Raw genomic sequence first — 21,088 nt, 5'->3', positions numbered from 1 at the left:
TTTTAGTAGAGAAGGGGTTTCTCCATGTTGCACAGGCTGGTCTCAAACTCCTAGGCTCAAGCAATCCATCCACCTTGACCTCCCAAGGTGCTAGGATTACAGGCATAAGCCACCATACCTGGCCTTATTGTTTACTTAACAACTGACCATTCACTGTCTCTGAGTGAAGGGGTTCCTGGAATTCCCTTCCTGGCTCCAATAATCCACTGCTTATGATGCAGAAGATAAGTGACTTTGTTAGAATTTGAGGGCTCAAACTCAGCTTGATCAACACAAGTTTTTCACACATTTATAATGGGTTTAACTGATGTAAAAGGCATTTTAAGAAACCAGAGGAAAATTATTCTTAAAAGCAAAGAACATTCTGTTTTGCAGCAACAACGAACATATTCCAAAGAGATTTCACTCATGTATCCTGAATGTGGCATCTGATGAGATAAAATTATCCTGGCTGATTTGTGTGCAGATGTTTGCTTATACATTGTAATTCATACTCTGCTACCTCTGCTACATTATTAGTGCTATTTTCTCTTCCTATAAAATGCTGCATCCTTGAGAAAACAGCTTCAGTGGGCCTATGACTACCTACCTTAAAACACAGTCAAATAAAGTGCTTCTTTGGAGAAGCTTCTTCCTAACTCCACCATAGAGGCTTTCTGCAAAATCAGAGTAACCACAGTATCAAGTAGAAATGATCATTGGCAGCCAAAGATATTTACAAGTTAAGGAAGTGAAACCTCTGCTTGACTTTACTTTTGAGTAATGACTGGGGCAATTGATTACCAGAGGGAATCCAGTTGGCTTTCCATGAAGAAGCTGACTAATAATGGATAATTTAATCTTCTGGGAGAGTGAATCATTCCTCACTCCCTGGTTGTCTTTCCTCTTACCTTGCTCTGCCTCTAATGTTGGAGCGTCCTCCTCTCTTCCCTAACACCAAACTTCCCAGTAAAAGGAGGCCAGGAGAGAAATGGAACATACAGCCATGTCCCACACAATGATGTTTCTGTATGATGTTTCTGTCAAAGATGGACCACATCTACCATGGTGGTCCATCCCATAAGATTATAATGGAGCTGAAAAGTTCGTTTTGCTTAGTGACATTGTAGCAGTCATAACGTTGTAGCACAATGCATTACTCAACATGTTTGTGGTATTACTGCTGTAAACAAATCTACAGCATTGCCAGTCTATAAAAGTATATTACGTATAATGATGCACAGTATATATTTGATAATGATAATAAAAGGCTATGTTGCTTATGTATTTGCTATACTATACTTCCTTGTTATTTTAGAGTATACTCCTTCTACTTATATATAAACGTTAACTGTAAGACAGCCTCAGGAGGTATTCCAAAAGGCATTGTTAATATAGGAGATGACAGTTCCATGCATGTTATTGCCCCTGAAGACCTTCTAGCGGGACAGGCTGTGGAGATGGAAGACAGATACTAGTGATCCTGACCCCTGACCCTGTGCAGGCCTAAGGTAATGTGCGGTTGGTGTTTGTGTCTTAGTTTTTAACAAAACATTTAAGGAGTAAAAACAAACATTTAATAGAAAAAGTATACAGAATAAGATATAAAGAAAATGTATAGCAGTACAAAAATATTAGTGTTTTAAGCTGTTATTACAAAAGAGTCGGAAGTTTAAAAATTAAAAAGTTTACGAAGTAAAAAAGTTGAAGTAAAAAAGTTTATGAAGTAAACAAGTTACAGTAAAGGCCAAGCACAGTGGCTCATGCTTGTAATCCCAGCACTTTGAGGCTGAGGTAGGAGGATTGTTTGAGTTCAGGAGCACGAGACCAGCCTGGGAAACATAGTGAGGTCTTGTCACTACAAAAAAAAAAATTAGCTGGGCATGGTTGCTTGCACCTGTGGTCCCACCTACCCAGAAGGCTAAGATGGGAGGATCACTTGAATTTCAGAGGTAAAGGCTGCAGTGAGCCATGACTGCACTACTGCACTCCAGTCTGGGCAACAGAGCAAGACTCTATCTCAAAAAAAAAAAAAAAAAAAGTTACAGAAAGCTAAGGTTAACTTCTTATTGAAGAAATAAAACTTTTATGTAAATTTAGTGTAGCCTAAGTGTTTATAAAGTCTACAGTGATGTACAGTGATGACTAGGTCTTCACATTCACTCACCACTCACTTATTCGCTCACCCAGAACAACTTCCAGTCCAGCAAGCTGCACTCACAGTAAGTGCTCCATACAGGTGTACCATTTATTTTTATCTTGTATTTTTATTGTACCTTTTCTATGTTTAAGTATGTTTAGATACATAAATACTTATGACTTAACAATTGCCTACAATATGAAGTACAGTTGCATGCTGTACCCATTTGTAGCCTGGGATCAATAGGCTATAACATATAGCCTGGGTGTATAGTGGGCTCTACCATATAGGTTTGTATAAGTACATTCTATGATGTTCACAGGATGACAAAATCGCCAAAAGATACATTCCTCAGAATATATCTCTCTTATTAAATTACACATGACTGTATATCATTATCTCTTCTTGAGAGAAGAAAAGTATAGGAGACCTGGATTTTAGCACTAGATCCACCACTCACTCACTATGGGACTTGAGGCAAGTCAAAACATTTCCCTGGGTATCTTCTTTATCTCTGAGATTCTTTACTTCTTTGAAATTCTAGGATTTTTAATGTCTTGTTAAACTCCTATTGGAAACAAATCCCATTTATTGCAGAGTTTCCCAAGTATATTTGTGAGGAGTCTTTCTTTTTCAGTTTGCCAAAACACAACTCAAATTGACATAAGCAGGAAAGATAATTTATCTCGTATAAATGGAAAGTATAGAAATAGAGCCATACTCAACCATGTTTGGATCATCAGCTTCTGCCTTGCTGCCTCTCAGTCTCCTTCCCCCTTGGCTTCTGCTCTTTTCTTTCTTTTTTCTTTCTTTTTGTTCTTTCTTTCTTTCTCTCTCTCTCTCTCGCTCTCTCTCTCCCTCCCTTCCTTCCTTTCTTCCTGTCTTCCTTTCCTTCCTTTCCTTTCCTCTTTTCTCTTCCTTCCCTCCTTCCCTCCCTCCCTCCCTTCCTCCCTTCCTTCCTTCCTTCCTTCCTCTTTCTTTCTTTGTACATAAGTTCTTTAGTGGTGATTTCTGAGAGTTTGGTGCACCCATCACCCAAGCAATGTACATTGTACTCAATGTGTAGTCTTTTATCCCTCACCCCTCTTCCACCCTTTCCCCCTAGTCCTCAAAGTCCATTGTATCATTCTTATGCCTTTGCATCCTCATAGCTTAGCTGTTTCTTCTGTGTTGGTTCTTCCCTTGTGTTAGCAAGGTAGCCACTAGCAGGTTCAGATTAATATTCCATCAACCCCAGTAAAATAGTTCCATCAAAAGTTCTAGAATTGGGTTTCACTAGACAAAATTGAGTTTGCTGTAAGCAGTTGCTCTGGATCATGTTTCGACTTTTGTGTCAGGCAATTAGAAAGAGGCAGAAGGGAAAATGCAGCTGACTCTACTAAAATCATATGGACTCAGAATAAGAAGGGATGTTTCCCCAAAGGCAGTTCTGTTATCAGAAGAATGGAGAGATAATGTGCAAGCAAAATGAGTGGTCAGTAGTGGCTTAGTCCATTCTAGCTGCTATAACAAAATACCTTACACTGGGTAATTTATAAATGACGGAATTTATTGCTCACAGTTTTGAGGCTGATAAGTCCAGGATCAAGGCACCAGCACATTTGGTGTCTTGTGAGGGCTCATTCCTCATAAATGGCACCTACTTGCTGCATCCTCACATGGCAGAAGGGGCAAACAAGCCTCCTTGGGCTTCTTTCATAATGGCACTAGTTGCACTGCCTATTCAAATTTGGTGCTGTGTGAAGGACAAAATTATTTTCTGGCATGGAGCCACAAGTCATCCTTCATGCTGGTGTGTGACCTAAATGTATGCTATCTATGTTAGTTGAAAACATATTGGCTGAAAGGCCAGTGCTCCCAATGATCAAAGATTGATGAGGGTCAAGCCTTTGTGACCTACTCACCTCCAAAGGCCCATCCTCTTAATACTGTCACTGTAGGGGTTAGATTTCAATTTATGAATTTTAGGGGGATAAAAGCATTCAGACCATAACAAGTAACTTTTGCTCACAAGAAGATTCCTTCCTTCCTTTTCAAGTAGAGGCTGCTCTTCATCTTACTTGCACTAACTATGAGGGTAAGGAAAAGGAATCAGCACTCTTTTTATCTTTAAAATATTCTGTCTCCACTAATCAACCATAAACCAGTATCTGATCACAAAGTAATTTAACTTCTTTCACTGCCTCTGGATCCATCCTTCTTGAGTGTAATCCCAGGATACCCTCTTCCCTTTCCAGAATCATATTCCTTTTATTTATCTTGTTTCTCTCTTTTGAGACTTTTTCCTTTATGGCATTGGTCTTCAGCATATTTTGACCTTACAGCTTTTTTTACAAAACAAATTCTTACCATAGCCTACAGGACTCTACATAATCTCACTCCCAGCTCCCATACTTTTCTTTATTATTATACCTTCCTCCAACCACATAAATATGCCAACCAAATGAATATGCTCAAATATCAAAGACACCACCCTTAGTTTCCACTTTCTGCTAGAATGAACTAGCCCATGACAGCTCCATGCTTCCACTGAAAACAATTTTAAAAGCCAGATATGTTACAAAAATTATATATTAAAGGCATCTGAGAGCTACAAAAGAAAGCAAGTTTAGGGGGACTAAAATTCCAGGAAGGCAATAAACTTCCAGAGGTGATCTGAAGATCAGCAGTTGTTTTTTCCCTCAGAGATTTGCTAATTCCTGGCTATGGCTAGGGGCTGAGAATCTGGACTTGGTTCTGATCAAACCTTTTAGTAGTGACAAAATGGGGAAACAAATACACAGCTGAATTTCTCCCATGAGACACTTAAAGACAGCTAAATTCTAAAGCTGCTGTTATATCTCCTCAAATATTAGTATACTTGTCCCAGGTTGGCCTATTTTCTCCTCCTAGAAACTGCATGAGATATATATTAGCCTTTCTCACTCTGATTTCCATTTGTCTTAACCATGTATATATATTTTAAATATGTCTTTTTGTTCCTACTATTGAATAATTTCTTTAGATATACTTGCTAGTTCACTAAATGTCTCTTTATCTGTATCTAACCTAATGTTTACCACCCCTTTAATTTTCAATTATAATTATTTTTCTCCATCCTAAAGGTTTGATTTATTTTTATAGCCACTAGTTCTTTGTTTATATCCCTTATTTTATTTTTAATATTTTTCATATTTTTAACTATTTTTGATATAGTTTATACTCTATGACTAATAATTTCAATATTTGAATCTCTAATAGTCTGATTTTATTTCTGTTTCCCTCCACTCCATGAACTTTTCTACTTGAGAACTTTATCTGGGGAAATGTTTTGAGGTCTGTGTTAAAAGGGTGTTTCTCCAAAGAGGTTTTGAATTTGCTTCTCTTTGATCATTGGGAGCACTGGCCTTTCAGCCAATATGCTTTCAACCAACATAGATAGCGTGCATTTAGGTCACACACCACCATGAAGGATGACCTGTGGCTTCATGCCAGAGAATAATTTTCTGCTTCACACAGCACCAAGTTTGAATAGACAGTTTTCCTTGGTGTTCTTCAGGAAGGGCAGGTTGCCTTTAGTTCTCTTTGGAAACCCAATTTTATGCAAACTACTTCATACAAAGAAAGTCCTACTCTTGAAACACTAGCATTTGTTGCCTATCCCCAGTGTATAATAGGCATCACATTTTAGCTGATGCTGTAAGGATAGAGCCATCTGTGGTGTTTGTATTTCTGGAATTCTATTTTTGTTCTGTGATTGGCTTTTGCTATTGTTGTTAATCCAGAAATTTTAGGGGCTTTATGAGTAAGATATTCAAGAAAACTAGTTCATTTATGGCTGGGGTAAAAAATGTTTCTTAATTCCTCTCTATTCCTCAAGCCACTCAGCCTTCATCCCACCTCACTTGCCTCTCTGCCTACCCTCTTTTCTTGTGGTCTTGCTGTTATTTAAAGAGTCCCACTCTAATTGTTTTTTTTTTCACCAATGTAAACAACTTCCCTAGATCTTTCAATTACTTTCTCTTACCCTGGAATTCTCTCTACATCTGTTCTTCACCATTTCCACCCAGGCTAGAGCCTGATTCTGTCTTATTTAACAATTGTACACGTTTTCTTACTGTAACTCATCTTAACTTACTTGAACGCAACTCTGCTCATGTCAACACCTACTCAAGCCAGCAGCATTCTTTCAACCTACCAAATCAGAACTTTAACTGCCATTATTTTCTTTAAATTTTCTTTACCCTACAGTTCAAATGTGATATGCTTTAGTGTTTTTCCTACCATATGTAATAATAGATGGGTGTATATTTTCTCTTTTATTGATTAGGTCATAGCATGAGCAAAGGCCTGGGGGATAGAAGAGCATAGACCAATTACAGGAAAAGGTAGGCAGTGAATAGATCTTATATAGCCAAATCTTAGATAACATAGATTGTGATAAATGAGGTTCAAGCCAGACTGTTAAAAGCTTTCAGAGCTGAGGAGGTGGCATTATTCTATGGCCCACAGAGTACCGGTGAAAATCCAGATTATTTTTGTACAACTGCTTTCCATTTTGAGCAACTCTAGGAAGCTATATTAGTCCATTCTCATGCTGCTATGAAGAAATACCTGAGACTGGGTAGTTTATGAAAGAAAGAGGTTTAATTGACTCATGGTTCCGCATGGCTGGGGAGGCCTCAGGAAACATACAGTGATGGCAGAAGGGGAAGCAAACACGTCCTTCCTCACAAGGCAGCAGGAGAGAGAAGTGTTGAGTGAAGGAGGAAGCCCTAATAAAACCATCAGATCTTGTGAGAACTCACTCACTATCATGAGAATAGCATGAGGAAAACCACCTTCATCATCCAATCACTTCCCACTGGGTCCATCCCACAACACATGGGGATTATGGGAACTACAGTACAAGATGAGATTTGGGTGGGGACACAGCCAAACCATATCATTCTACCCCCATCCCTCCAAATCTTGTGTCCTCACATTTCAAAACAGAATCATGCCTTTCCAACAGTACCCCAAAGTCTTAACTCATTCCAGCATTAACCCAAAAGTCCAGGTCCAAAGTCTTATCTGAGACAAGGCAAGTCTCTTCTGCCTATGATCCTATAAAATCAAAAGTAAGTTAGTTCCTAGATACAATGGGGTGCAGGCATTGGGTAAATACACCTGTTCCAAATGGGACAAATTCCAGAACAAAGAGGCTATGGGCTCATGCAAGTCCAAAATCCAATAGAGCAGTCATTAAACCCTAAAGTTTCCAAATGATCTCTTTGGACTCCATATCTCAAATTCAGGTCACACTAATGCAAGAGATGGGCTCATGGCCTTGGGAAGCTCTGCTCCTGTGACTTTGCAGGATACAGCCCCCCTCCCAGCTGCTTTCACAGCTGCTGTTGAGTGTCTGCGGCTTTTCCAAGCACACAGTGCAAGCTGTTGGTGGCTCTACCATTCTGGGGTCTGGAGGACAGTGGTCCTCTTCTCACAGCTCCACTAGGCAGTGCCCCAGTGGTGACTCTGTGTCAGGTCTCCAACCCCACATTTCCCTTCTGCACTGCCCTAGCAAAAGTTCTCCATGAGGACTCCACCCCTGCAGCAAATTTCTGCCTGGACATCCAGGCATTCTCATACATCCTCTGAAATCTAGGCAGAGGTTCCCAAACCTCAATTCTTGACTTTTGTGCGCCAGCAGGCTCAACACTATGTGGAAGCTGCCAAGGTTTAGGATTTGCATCCTCAGAAGCCATGGCCCAAGATGTGCCTTGGCCTCTTTTAGCTACAGCTGGAGCAGCTTGGATGCAGGGCACCAAGTCCCCAGGCTGCACACAGCAGGGTGGCCCTAGACCCAACCTATGTAACCATTTTTTCCTTCTAGGCCTCCGGGCCTGTGATGGGAGAGGCTGCTGTGAAGGTCTCTGTCATGCCCTGGAGACATATTCTCCATTGTCTTGGTGATTAACATTTGGCTTTTATATGATTTGGCTGTGTCCCCATTCAAATCTCAACTTCAATTTTATCTCCCAGAATTCCCACATGTTGTGGGAGGGACCCATGGGGAGATAACTGAATCATGGGGGCTGGTCTTTCCCGTGCTATTCTCATGATAGTGAATAAATCTCATGAGATCTGCTGAGTTTATCAGGGGTTTCCACTTTTGCTTCTTCCTCATTTTTCTCTTGCTGCCACCATGTAAGAAGTGCCTTTCACCTCCTGCCATGATTCTGAAGCCTCTTCAGTCATGTGAAGCTGTAAGTCCAATTAAGCCTCTTTTTCTTTCCAGTCTCAGGTATGTTTTTATTAGCAGTGTGAAAACAAACTAATATAGGCTCCTTGTTACTTATGCAAATTTCTACAGAAGACTTGGATTTCTTCCCCAGAAAATGGGTTTTTCTTTTCTATTGCATCATCAGCCTGCAAATTTTCCGAACTTTTATGCTCTGCTTCCTCTTGAACACTTTGCTGCTTAGAAATTTCTTCTGCCAGATACCCTAAATCATCTCTTCCAAGTTCAAAGTTCCTCAGATCTCTAGGGCAGGGGCAAAATGTTGCCAGTCTCTTTGCTAAAGCATAGCAAGAATCACCTTTATTCCAGTTCCCTACAAGTTCCTCATCTCCATCTGAGACCACCTCAGCCTGGACTTCATTGTCCACATCACTATCAGCATTTTGGTCAAAGCCATTCAGCAAGTCTCTAGGAAGGTCCAAACTTTCCCATGTTTTCCTATCTTGTCTGAGCCCTCCAAACTGTTCTAACTTCTGTCTGTTACCCAGTTCCAAAGTTGCTTCCACATTTTCAGGTATCCTTATCCCAGCATGGCACTCTCTGCAGTACCAATTTACTGTATTAGTCTGTTCTCACACTGCTATAAAGAAATACCCAGACTGGGTAGTTTATAAAGGAAAGAGATTTAATTGACTCACAGTTCTGCACAGTTGAGGAGGCCTCAGGAATCTTACAATTATGGCAGAAGGGGAAGCAAACACATCCTTCTTTGCATGGCAGCACAGAGAGAAATGCCAAGCAAACGGGGAAGCCCCTTATAAAACCATCAAATCTTGTGAGAACTCACTCACTGTCATGAGAACAGCATGAGGGAAAGTGTCCCCATGATCAAATCACTTCCCACTGGGCCTCTCCCATGACACATGGGGATTATGGGAACTACAATTCAGGCTGAGTTTAGGGTGGGGACACAGCCAAACCATATCAGAAGTATACATGAATGGCATCTCCTGAAGTTTTGCAACATGTCAGTCTCAGTAAACCTTATATAGAGCAATATCTTAAATATGGTTAGCACTCAGTATATGTTTACTAAATTTTGTCCAACCTCCATAAGGGATATGACTTCCTAACCTTTATTGAGATAAGGAAAGTTAAGGCTGGTAGAAGCCTGTAATTGGAAAGATCTCCATAAAATATTGTTGTATTTTTGTCTCTCCTTTAAAATGAAAGCAAATATTATAATATTATATTCAGACTTAAAACACTTCATCTTTTTGGGCTCTAAAATGTATAATATAATAGAACTATGTGTTATTCTATATAATTTTGCCAGAAAAAAAGTTTCTATTATATATAACTTAGGTCTCAGTCTAAGTAAGTCAAGCAGTTACATCAAGAGTTAAATCTCAATTTCTATCAATCAGTATATAAAAATTAGTATAAATGAGGGGGAAAAGTTTCTGAATTTGCTCACTTGTTCTCTCTCTCTTTCTCTGTCTCTGTCTCTCTCTCTCTGTCACACACACACACACACACACACACGTGCCTTTCACTTCCGTAACAATAGAGGAAGAAATAAAAACGCAAACCTTACTTGCTGGTCAGAAGCTATGGAAGAACATATAATAAATATCTGGGCCTGATGCCCACGCTAGGGATGCTACTATTGGAGAAGTGCCATTGCCATTCAATAATGCCCTAAGGAGGAATCCTATTCATCTGGCTCTCTCGAGACAGGATATGTGGGAACTGATATAGCCAAGCTGCAGACTAACAGAAGCCATTAATCCAGTGTCCATCATAAACCTCATCTATCTGGAGTCTATGAAAAGGAAGTCTGGATCCTTGAGAGTCTTCTACCTTAGAGGTAGGTGTGGAAGGAAGCCTGGCAATTGTGCCATTTTGCTTTTCTTTTTTAGCCTCTCAACTACTAAATAGGCTTTTCTTTATTTAAGCATGTATTCAACAGCACTTAATTTAGTTGGATCATTGGCAACTGTCTATAAACTGCCAAACTTAGTACAAAAAAATTCATTCCATAAGAGTCCTGGGTGTTAATATTTAACACATTGTTAGTTTGTTTTGAATCTAGCTTGATCATAAATACTCATGCCTAGCAGAAATTTGAGAATGAAGGGAGAAAATCCTTCTGATCCTGCATCTGAAATGGTTACATATAAAACAAATTGGCTCGCTTGCATGTGCTTTTATTATCCTGTGCCTCCAAGTTACTCAGCCTCCAGTGTAGAACCTTAAACAAACACAAAATTTGTCACAATTTGATAAGCTCTAAGCCCATATGTGCATACTTTCATCAAAAGTACAACAGACTTAAAATTTAATTTCTATGCCTGACAAAACAGTTTAGTTCTGTGTGTTTTATTTTCTTCATTTGACAGTTGTTTTTATTTTCACAGTAAATTTTTCAAAGATGAATTCTGGCTATTCAACAGCAAAGAAGAGTGAATCTGAACAATACCAAGAGATAAGTTTGAGAAAGATGCAATCTCAAAAGTAGAAGTGACACGAAGGCACATTCAGGGAGACATGAGAAGCCAAATTACACATCAAATTGTAAAAGCTGCAGATGGAAATTGCCAGTCACCAGGAGGGAGGGAGAGACAGGAAGGGGAGAATGCCAAACAGCAGCTTTGACAAGCATAGCCTATCAATTTCACTAGACAATTATAGGATCTGTAGGAATCTTGTTGGCTTGTTCATTTTCCTGTATACCCTCTTTATTCTCAGGAAGTCCTGACCCGGGGTAATGACTGCTTGTGGTATAGACAGCCCATGAAGGAGTCCTATTCCTATTTTAGTTGCCCATGATATGACTGTGACTCCATAATTAACCACAAAGATAAGATGAGAGGCACCCAAAAAGAGCACAAGCTGCTGGCATCTCCCTGGAAAATCAACTTTATGCTCTCTAGCCAAAATGGATCATTAAAGGAGTTTTTTTAAAAAACTTGGTATTTTCCCAGTGTAGGCAGTAGTGATTTCCAGCAGACAAGTCAACATTAAATCTGAGGTTGAATGAGAGTGATCATATTTGACACCAGGAGAAGAGCTGGGTTCTAGACTGGCTATTCTGATACCAATTTAAAACTATTAATTGGCTCTCTTAGGAGAGGAAATGTGGGAATTGATGTAGCCGAGCTGCAGATGAAGAGAAGTTATTAATCCAGTGTCCATCGTAAACTTCACCTATCTGGAACTTCAATAACCAAGTTCTTGAAAGTGTTGTTAGTAGAAAGGATTTATTTGAGAAGGGGCCACCACAGTAGATATGCTTAATTACTTTGATTTTATGAAATTCTATTTATTTGATCAGAAGTATAACCCCCAAATTGATTGTAATTCTAAGGATTTAAACCATTCAGTTAACCTAAGATTTTAACAGTCGTTTGAAATTTTGACTTGACAGGACTGAAATGAAAGTGCAAAAACTTGAACTTAAAAATCTACCATAAAATAAATTAATGCTTTCAAAAGAATGAAAGCAGGGAGTTTTAATTCCAATTTGTTTTTTTTTTAACATTTTATTTTGTGCCTCTTACTCTCTTGCCACAAATTAAAACATTATGTTTTCAGCCCCTTTTTTAATTAAAAAATGTGTTTCTGATATCTCTTTGCCACCCTTAATCCCACACATCACTCACCTATTTTGTTCATTGCTTTCTGATTCTTAAAGATGAAAAGGGAAAATGATTTGTAATGTGTGGTTCTGATGATGTAAGTAGGTGAGAAGAGCTGAATGACTACTCACCATGATCTCATCAAATGTCACATGTCTGATAATGGTGAAAATGTATGGAGGTTTACAATGTGCCAATTACCTCGGTATGTATTTACATGAACAGTATTAGTTTATTAGATGCATCCAAACAACTACTCTATGAGGCAGAAATTAAAAGCTGGGCAGAGAGATGTTAAGTAACATGCCCAAGGTCACACAGTAAGAGATAAGAGCTGGCCTTTAAGCCTAGGGTCTGACTCCAGAGTTCTTGTCCTTAAGCATAAAGCAACATCATTCTTCCAGTAATTTTTATGATATGTGAATATCATGTTTATAAATAGCTAACTTTAAAGATAGGAAAAAATGTATAATTTTACTGTTTCCCTCAAAAATGGTTTATAATTTTAGATCATATACAAAATTGATGGCACACATAATTATGATTGTGCTGTTTGATAATAAGATATAAGATAAAAAGCATTCATTTTCTCTAACAGAAATTATTTGTTTTCATTTTTCACAGTTTTACAGTAATTATCATCAGTGTTAGTGTTGACAGATTTCCGTGATATTGTGAACTATTTTGTCAATCTTATCATTACCCATAGACTTTTAAAAAGACCATTGTTCAAATCTAGATGGAGAAAGAGAGAGCAAGCTTTATTATGCTTTCAAATGGACCGTTTCCGCATGTACCCAGGCCAAAATTACAAGTGCTGTACTCTCTTCTTGTCATTCATCAATCCATTCATTCATTTACTGTTTCTTTCATTTAAAAAATGTTCATCATACTGTTTTTATATTAGTCATATGAGCAAACACTCTCCCTACTTTCACAAGTCTTTCATTTTAGTGGGAGAGATAAACATTGATTTAAAAAATCAAATATATAACCACAAGCTGTGATACATGTTATTTAGAAAAATAGCTGATATTGTGAAAACATGCACTAGAAGAACCTAGCCTGATCTGAAAATATCAGAAAGATCTGTATTTATTTTCTAGAGCTGTTGTAACAAATTACCACAAACTGGTGGCTTAAAACAACAGAAATGCATCCTCTCACAGTTCTGGAGGCCAGAAGTCTGAAACTGGGTGTCAGCAAGCTTGGTTCTTTCCGGAGCTCTGAGAAGACTATTCCATCCTCACTTCTAGCTTCTGGTAGTCACTGGCATTCCTTCATGTTTTTTGATTTGTAGACACAATGCCCCAATCTCTGCCTTCGTTTTCACATGACATTCTCCCCTGGATATATCTGTATGTTTGTGTCTAAATTTTCCTTTTTAAAAGGACATCAGTCATCTTGATTACATTTGCAGAGACTCTATTTCCAAGTAAGGTGACATTCCTTGGTACTGGGAGTTAGGACTTAAACATATCTTTTAAGAGACATGACTCAACCAATAACAGCTTCCTTGAGTCAATGACACTGGAGCTGAGATGATTAGAATCTATGGAAGACAGGACTTTGCAAAGGGAATGGGACATGTAAAGGCCCCAAAACAGGAAGAAGCATCCTGTTTAAAGACGTGAGAGAAGGACACAGAGACAAACACATGCACAGGGAAACACAGGAGCAAAAAGTCTCAAGGAGTCACCCACGGTGCTGTTTATCCACTCCCATGCACAGACTCCCTTCCCATGAGGAGTGGACATCACAAACCTAATCGCCTTTGCTCCAGGTCTACCTCCGCTGACCAGCCAGCACCGTCATGTGCCCTTGAGTCAAAAGAGAAGCAAACACTCCTCTCTTCTGGGCTAGACTTTAGGAGAGAAAGTCTGTGTGTAAAGAATCCTTCAGGGCCAAAGCTTGGGTTGTGCTACATGAACACAAGGTTCGGGAGAAGGCTTGGGTTAAATCCCAGCTTTGTGCAGCCTTGGGTAAGTGCACAATTCTGAGCCCCAGTTATTTCATATAAAGGGTGAGGTGAGTATAGTGTCTGCATCATATTCAAGTATTTTGTAAATTTCAACATTAAGGAGAAAGAATGCTACTTGGAATAGGGAAGATGAAAAACCCTTGGCCTTTTTATTATTATTATTATTATTATTATTATTATTATTATTATTATACTTTAGGTTTTATGGTACATGTGCGCAATGTGCAGGTAAGTTACATAAGCATACATGTGCCATGCTGGTGCGCTGCACCCACTAACTCGTCATCTAGCATTAGGTATATCTCCCAATGCTATCCCTCCCCCCTCCCCCCACCCCACAACAGTCCCCGAAGTGTGATGTTCCCCTTCCTGTGTCCATGTGTTCTCATTGATCAATTCCCACCTATGAGTGAGAATATGCGGTGTTTGGTTTTTTGTTCTTGCGATAGTTTACTGAGAATGATGATTTCCAATTTCATCCATGTCCCTACAAAGGACATGAACTCATCATTTTTTATGGCTGCATAGTATTCCATGGTGTATATGTGCCACATTTTCTTAATCCAGTCTATCATTGTTGGACATTTGGGTTGGTTCCAAGTCTTTGCTATTGTGAATAATGCCACAATAAACATACGTGTGCATGTGTCTTTATAGCAGTATGATTTATAGTCCTTTGGGTATATACCCAGTGATGGGATGGCTGGGTCGAATGGAATTTCTAGTTCTAGATCCCTGAGGAATCGCCACACTGACTTCCACAATGGTTGAACTAGTTTACAGTCCCACCAACTGTGTAAAAGTGTTCCTATTTCTCCACATCCTCTCCAGCACCTGTTGTTTCCTGACTTTTTAATGATTGCCATTCTAACTGGTGTGAGATGGTATCTCATTGTGGTTTTGATTTGCATTTCTCTGATGGCCAGTGATGGTGAGCATTTTTTCATGTGTTTTTTGGCTGCATCAATGTCTTCTTTTGAGAAGTGTCTGTTCATATCCTTTGCCCACTTTTTGATGAAACCCTTGGCCTTTTAAGCCTAGCATGGTTCATCCAAATTACTTCACAGTAACAGAAGGAGCTGGGTGGGGAATGGGGGAAACTATTAATAGCATTCCCCAGTCTGTGTACCATGGAGGAGGTGAGAAGGTTAATAGTAACAATAACATTTCATCTGTGCACAATGGAGAGGGTGGGATAGCAAATATTAATCATTTTAATAATGGAATATATTTACAATGGTTTATGGGTAACAGTGTTTTCTCATATACAATCGTATGCAATGCTTGTGTCTCCTATCCCACTTTTAAAATAAAACTCATGTATCTGGGGGATGAGAGAGTTTTAAAATACCAAACTACCTCCCTATCTGCTAGCACTTTGACTGGAGTAGTTCATCACATTAACCAATCTTGAGAAGGCTGAATGAGTGGGTGAGATAACCCATGAGGAAAAGGAGACCAGAATAGAGCTTCAGACTCCTACCCCCAGGAAGGTGTTGGAGACAGGGGAGAGAGGAGAAATCCCATTTTCTCCCAGGACCCATCCTGTGTACCCAAAGGGTCTCAGCATTTCCAGCAACAGATCCAGGTATATAATTTGTCAGAGTTGTGGTCAAGGTTAGGTTTATCCTGCAGAGGGCCACACAGTATGCATCATGCAATGGCCACGAAGCACTGGAGAAGGAGCTACACACTCACCTGAGACACATTCCCCAGAGGGTTTGCAATGAACCTTGTGAGGCATCCAGGAAGACTTTTTGATCCCTCAATGAGATGGACCCTGTTACCTCGTATATCTTTCCAAAATGTTTTTATGCATGTATGTACCTATAGGTCCACATAGATGTGTGTACATATGTGCATATATATATATGTATAAAATCTCTTTAGTTTTTTACATGAATGACATTATACTTTGGACTTCATTCATCATCTTGCTCTTTAAATGTTTTGAGGTGCAACTACCCTCATTGGTTCATGTAGATCTTCCTATGTGTTTTTAAACTATTGCATAGTAATTTATAGACTGGACATACCACTTTATTATGCTGGTCCTTTTTTTATTTTTGTTTTTTAAGCTTTTTTTAGGGACAAGGTCTCACTCTGTCACCCAGGCTGGAGTGTAGTGGTGCCATAATTGCTCACTGCACCCTCAACCTTCTGGGCTCAAGTGATCCTACTACCTTAGCCTCCCAAATACCATGCCTAACAATTTTTGTTTGTTTGTTTGTTTGTTTGTGGAAACAGGGTTTCATAATGTTGCCTAGGCTGGTCTCAAACTTGTGGTCTCAAGCGATCTCCTCGCCTCAGCCTCCAAAAGTGCTGGGATTACTGGTGTGAGCCACTGTGTCCAGCCCAAGCTGTTCCCCTTTACATGGACAGTGCATTGTTTCTAATTTTTCACTATGACAGTGTTGCACAGGTGTGGGCTAGATCGTCATGAAGTCTCTCATTATTACCTTTTAACATACTATATAACTTACATAGTTATCTTGCTGATTTTTGTTTCACTCTGCTAGAGTATAAACTCCAGGAAAGCAAGGATGTTTGTTTATTCTATCCTCAGCTCTATCTCCAGCCCCTAAAACTGTGTATGCAGTGAATATTCATTGAACAAATGTGCTATAGCCGTATTCTGCAGCCACATATAGTTATGGTGTAACTATTATCCTCTTAATAGGAGGACAGCTCTCTGAGGGCATGGACACCCTCAGAGTGTTTTAGCTGCAGTGCCTGGCACAATGCCCTGCTTGGAGTGGGATCTTTATACATTTTAGGAACAAACAGTAACGTGTACTGTTTAATACATCATCAGATCAACGTGGCTCTGCATCTCAGCTCAACTTACTGATCCCGTGATTCTGATGAAACATCCACCCAAAAAGGATTACCATCAGCTTTCATCTAGTCCTATCACCACCTCCCTTGCTTCCACTCTGGTCTAAGCCGCTACCGTCTCCAAGCTGGATTTTTGCAGTGACTTCCAAACCAGTCCGCTTAATTCCACCCTTATGCTCAGTCTTCTCCTTTTACTAGAGCAGTCAGAGTAAAATGTTAAAAGCTAAGTCAGATCAGGACACTGCCCCTCTCAACTCCTCCTGTGGCTTCCTACCCACTCTGAGTAAAAGCTTAAATCAATGCAAAATGGCCTAAAAAGCACAGCATGGTCTGCACACACTGCCCTCCCATTAATGTCTGCCCTCTAGTTGGCTGCTGTCCTAACTCACTCATTCCTCCAGCCTCCCCGGCTCCCTGAAGTTCCTGGAACTTGGACGTCTGTGCTCACTGTGGATCTGTTGTATTATTTCCTCACTACCCTGGCACGCTTTCCCCCCAGGCATCAGCCTTTAATCAAATAGCAACTACTTAGGCTTTCTCAGATCTAAAATCACAGCACCACCTGGATCCTTCCTGTCGACCTCTGTTCTGTATTATTTTTTCCCATAACACATTATTATTATAATCTAGCTCAGTATATTTACTTAGCATGCTTATTATGTGGGTCTCCAACTAACATAGCAGCTCCATGAGCCAACAATATATGTCTGTTTTATTTATTCACTGCTGTATCTTCCATACCAAGTACAGTGCTTGGCAGCTATGTAGCATTCAATACATAGTTGTTGAAGAAGCTGATTTTAGAACAGAGCACTTAGACACGTACCATGTGGAATGCTTTACCGGCTTTATTCCATGTATCTTTTGCCACCATCCTTTAAGGGTGGGACTATAGTGATGCGGTTAAGAGAATGGGCCCTAGAGTCTAACAGCTTAGATTAAATCCTGTCTCCATTGCTTACCAACACTGAGCAGAAGGTCAATCATTTATCTTCACTAAGTCTTTGTTATGTGAATGATTAAAAGGGAAATATTAATGACTATTATTTATTATTATTAGTTGCATTTAATCAGACTCTATGAAGCAACCAGTGCAACATCATAAGAAGTTTTTCAACCACAACCCTAGATTTAGGCACCAAATCCCCTCTTATTTAATTATCTATCTCATGTGATCATTTTACGATGCAATAGCTATGTTGTGCATTCAGTTTTGCAGGATTAAAGCACTCCCTTGCCTGAACCCTATTTCACATAGGAAAAATATTAACTGCTAGTTTATAACCACCCTAAAAAGTGGGATTTCTAAGTGAAAAGCCCTAAGCAATTAATTCAATCAGTGCTCAGAACATTATGACAATGAACAATACATAGCCTTCTGTTAAATCTTCATAATGCTCTGGACAGCAAATGTGTTTAGTGGCCTTACACTTTGACTTCTATAGAACAGGACTTATTTGTAAGTCATCTGAGTGTTCTAAAGGCAATAATAGTTATGAAAAAGAGTGTTGTCTTTCTGGTCCTAAGGGAAAGACAAGGATCATGCAGCGGTTAAAACAAATGTTTTGGAATCAGGCTGAACTGATTTTAAATTTTGTCAGACACATCACAGGCTCTCAAAAAACATTAATTGAGTCAGTGAATGGCTCCTAGGCATACAAGTTGCATGACATTGGGCAAATTTAAAAGTTTTCATTTTCTCTTTTATGTAACTGAAAAATGATACCTACCTCATGAATTTGTTTTAATAAGTTGAGACATGTACAGTGGTAAATACTGTGCTTGGCATGTAGAAAGATTGTAATAGAGTTATTATTAAATAGCTTCTTTCCATTCTACAGTTGAGAAAATAGAATTGTCTTCTCCCAAATTAAATGTTTTACCTGTCATGTGAGGTGTAAGAATAGACCAGTTTTAATATCAGATATAAAAATGAGCCCTTTCGAAATTCTCTCCTCCTTCTGCATGTTACCTGCAACTCCAAGCTAATCAATAGTCTTGATACATCCATAATTCTTACCAAATTTTCTTACATAATATTTACTCAATTCTTCTTTATTGCCAGGACCACAGGGCAAATCCTCTCTCATCTTTCAAGACTCAGTTTAGCCATCCCTTCTGTTAGACACACTCTCTGTCCTTCCCAGGGAGTTGGAGCTCCTCCTCTGAGTACCAGTAGTGCCTGATTTGCTTCTCTGTTGCAGCACTCATTACATCTTCAGGCCTGCAGTTCATTTTTTACATGTTGGTCTCTCCCAGTGGGGAAGAGTTGTAGAGAGGATTCATAAATCATACGTTCAGGGCTGGAAGATGACTTTTAACACTCACCTCAGAGCATTAAAAAGATAATGCATGTAAATAGATTTGCACAGTGACCAGCAGTAGTAAATGGTCAATAATGATAATTATGATGATGATTAGCAGTAGTAGTGGTAGTATTCATCTGTCACAGTAGGAGGTGAGTAAGTGGATGAACAGTAATTATCCTTACAAGTGCTATGATGATCTAGAATATTATAGGCCAGGACTCCAGGGCTTTGGAATATCAAAGATTGCTTACTATACAAAAAGAAAACAGTGGGTCCCAGAATCTTCTGAGATTTTAAGATATGTAAGAAAAAATTATGAGCCCTGGAGATTTGTTTTTCCTAACAAGTTGTCTATAGAAATAGCTTAAAACTTAAAATGAGAAATTGTAATTCCTAGTTTCATGTGCCAGGTAATAAAGAAAATGCTTGGAGGAAAATGTGTTTCTCAAACATAAATTTCTTACATTTGGAAATATATTGCTCAATTTTTAAGTATATAAATACAATTAATATACTACAGAGTTTAATGTGGATAAAACAATATTTGGTTTACTCAATGGTAAGTGACACTTCATGCTGTAGTCATCTGTGCTTTGGAAGAACAACATTAAAATTTTGTGGATTTAAGGAATTCTTTACTCTTGCCAATGATAATTTCATTTTGGCTTCATTCAGGTACCCCTTCAGCAAACATTTTAGAGTTCCTACTATGAGGCATCGTGCTAAGCACTGCGGATACAGTGGTGAACAGGCCCAGGGAAATCCCTGCTTCTATAGAGCAAATATGTGATAGAGACATTGAAGGGAAAAAAGTGAACATTATAGGGTATCCAATTTATTTCCTTGAGTGATTTGTACCCGTGAGTTTGGTAAGATATGTGTGAGAGAGGCTGGCTTCCCCGAGAAAGGTAAATTTGATGGAAAACAGTGCCCCCCCACAACACTGATTTCCAAAAAAACGATTTATTCAAATTCCAATCTAACTGACTGCACAGTCCCTTCATGAAAAGAGACTGGCATACATTCAGAAGTTTGTTCTGGCCTTGTTGATTCCAATTAAGTCAGGTTTTGCAGAGTGGACAATTGTGCTGTGACTCGCTATGACTAATGGCTGGTTCTCTGTTCAATGAAGAGGAGAGGCACTTTAGAGCCCAAAGCATTTCAGATTAGGAACAAGGTCCCTATGTTTGCATTAATTCCAGCTTTTCATGATGTTATGTCAAAAGCATGGCCATTGTGTTCCAGCCTCACTCCTAGCTTTGGCTGCTTGTCTACCTTATTTTCCTTTTGCTTCACCTGTCCTCACTGAATTCTGTGTTTTGCTTCCCACCGTACCCGCCACCCTGCACTATGCCAGAAACATTATTTTATTCTGATTATAGAAGCTATACAACAATTATAGAAATCTTAAGGAAAAGAAAAGCCTCAATTATTTTAAATTAAGATCTCTAATGATCTGCCATTCAAAAAAATTACTGCTATTTGAACACCTATCTTTATATATATAAACATATACGCTATCTACTTCATTTTAAATGCCTTACGTCACATTATGTTGAAGTTTATTTCTATAAAGTGCTTAGAAATTGCTTTCAAATAAGTTGTGGAATACATTTTTTAAAGTAGGTAAATCAATAAATAGTAAGAAGATGGTACTGCTTTCCCTCAAATATGATTTCTGTAAAAACAAACTGAAGTATTTCTAGTACAGTGTTTCTGGTACAGTTGGGCTTACAGGCTCCGGAGTAAGGCTAGCCATGTTATTATGTACTGCCTTTTCTATTTACCACCTACAATTTTGCACAATCTATATTTCTTCTTTGAGCTTCTTTTTCCTTAATATAATAGTTAATATAGATCATTTACTGTAGTGCCTAGCTTATGTTAAGCCCCCTGAAAATATTAGCTTTTCTTATTTGAAACACATGGGTGACTCCTTTGATCTTACTGAGTTCATTGATGTTACCTACATTCTTCCAGTGTCCCTTACTGAGAGTT

The 21,088-nt window shown here is 39.0% G+C and overlaps 1 protein-coding gene across 6 annotated transcripts in view; it reads left to right on the top strand.

Moving 5' to 3' along the window:
* The window catches only part of JAKMIP2 (janus kinase and microtubule interacting protein 2), a 194,982-nt gene that overhangs the window by 74,111 nt on the left and 99,783 nt on the right, over window positions 1-21,088 (top strand). For 2 of the 6 annotated variants that reach the window (XM_063665251.1, XM_054488700.2), the window contains exon 2: window positions 10,062-10,191. The exons of 3 other annotated variants lie outside the window; for them this stretch is intronic. The gene's annotated coding sequence lies outside the window, so the exon portion shown is untranslated. Of the gene's footprint in view, window positions 1-10,057; window positions 10,192-21,088 lie in introns of all 6 variants that reach the window. One more of the 6 variants, XM_054488701.2, reaches the window with a different exon arrangement.

This window comes from Pongo pygmaeus, chromosome 4 (assembly GCF_028885625.2).
Source record: "Pongo pygmaeus isolate AG05252 chromosome 4, NHGRI_mPonPyg2-v2.0_pri, whole genome shotgun sequence".
Classification (NCBI taxonomy): domain Eukaryota; kingdom Metazoa; phylum Chordata; class Mammalia; order Primates; family Hominidae; genus Pongo; species Pongo pygmaeus.
Note: the sequence above shows the minus strand (reverse complement) of the source record. Positions and strands in the feature narration are given on the sequence as shown.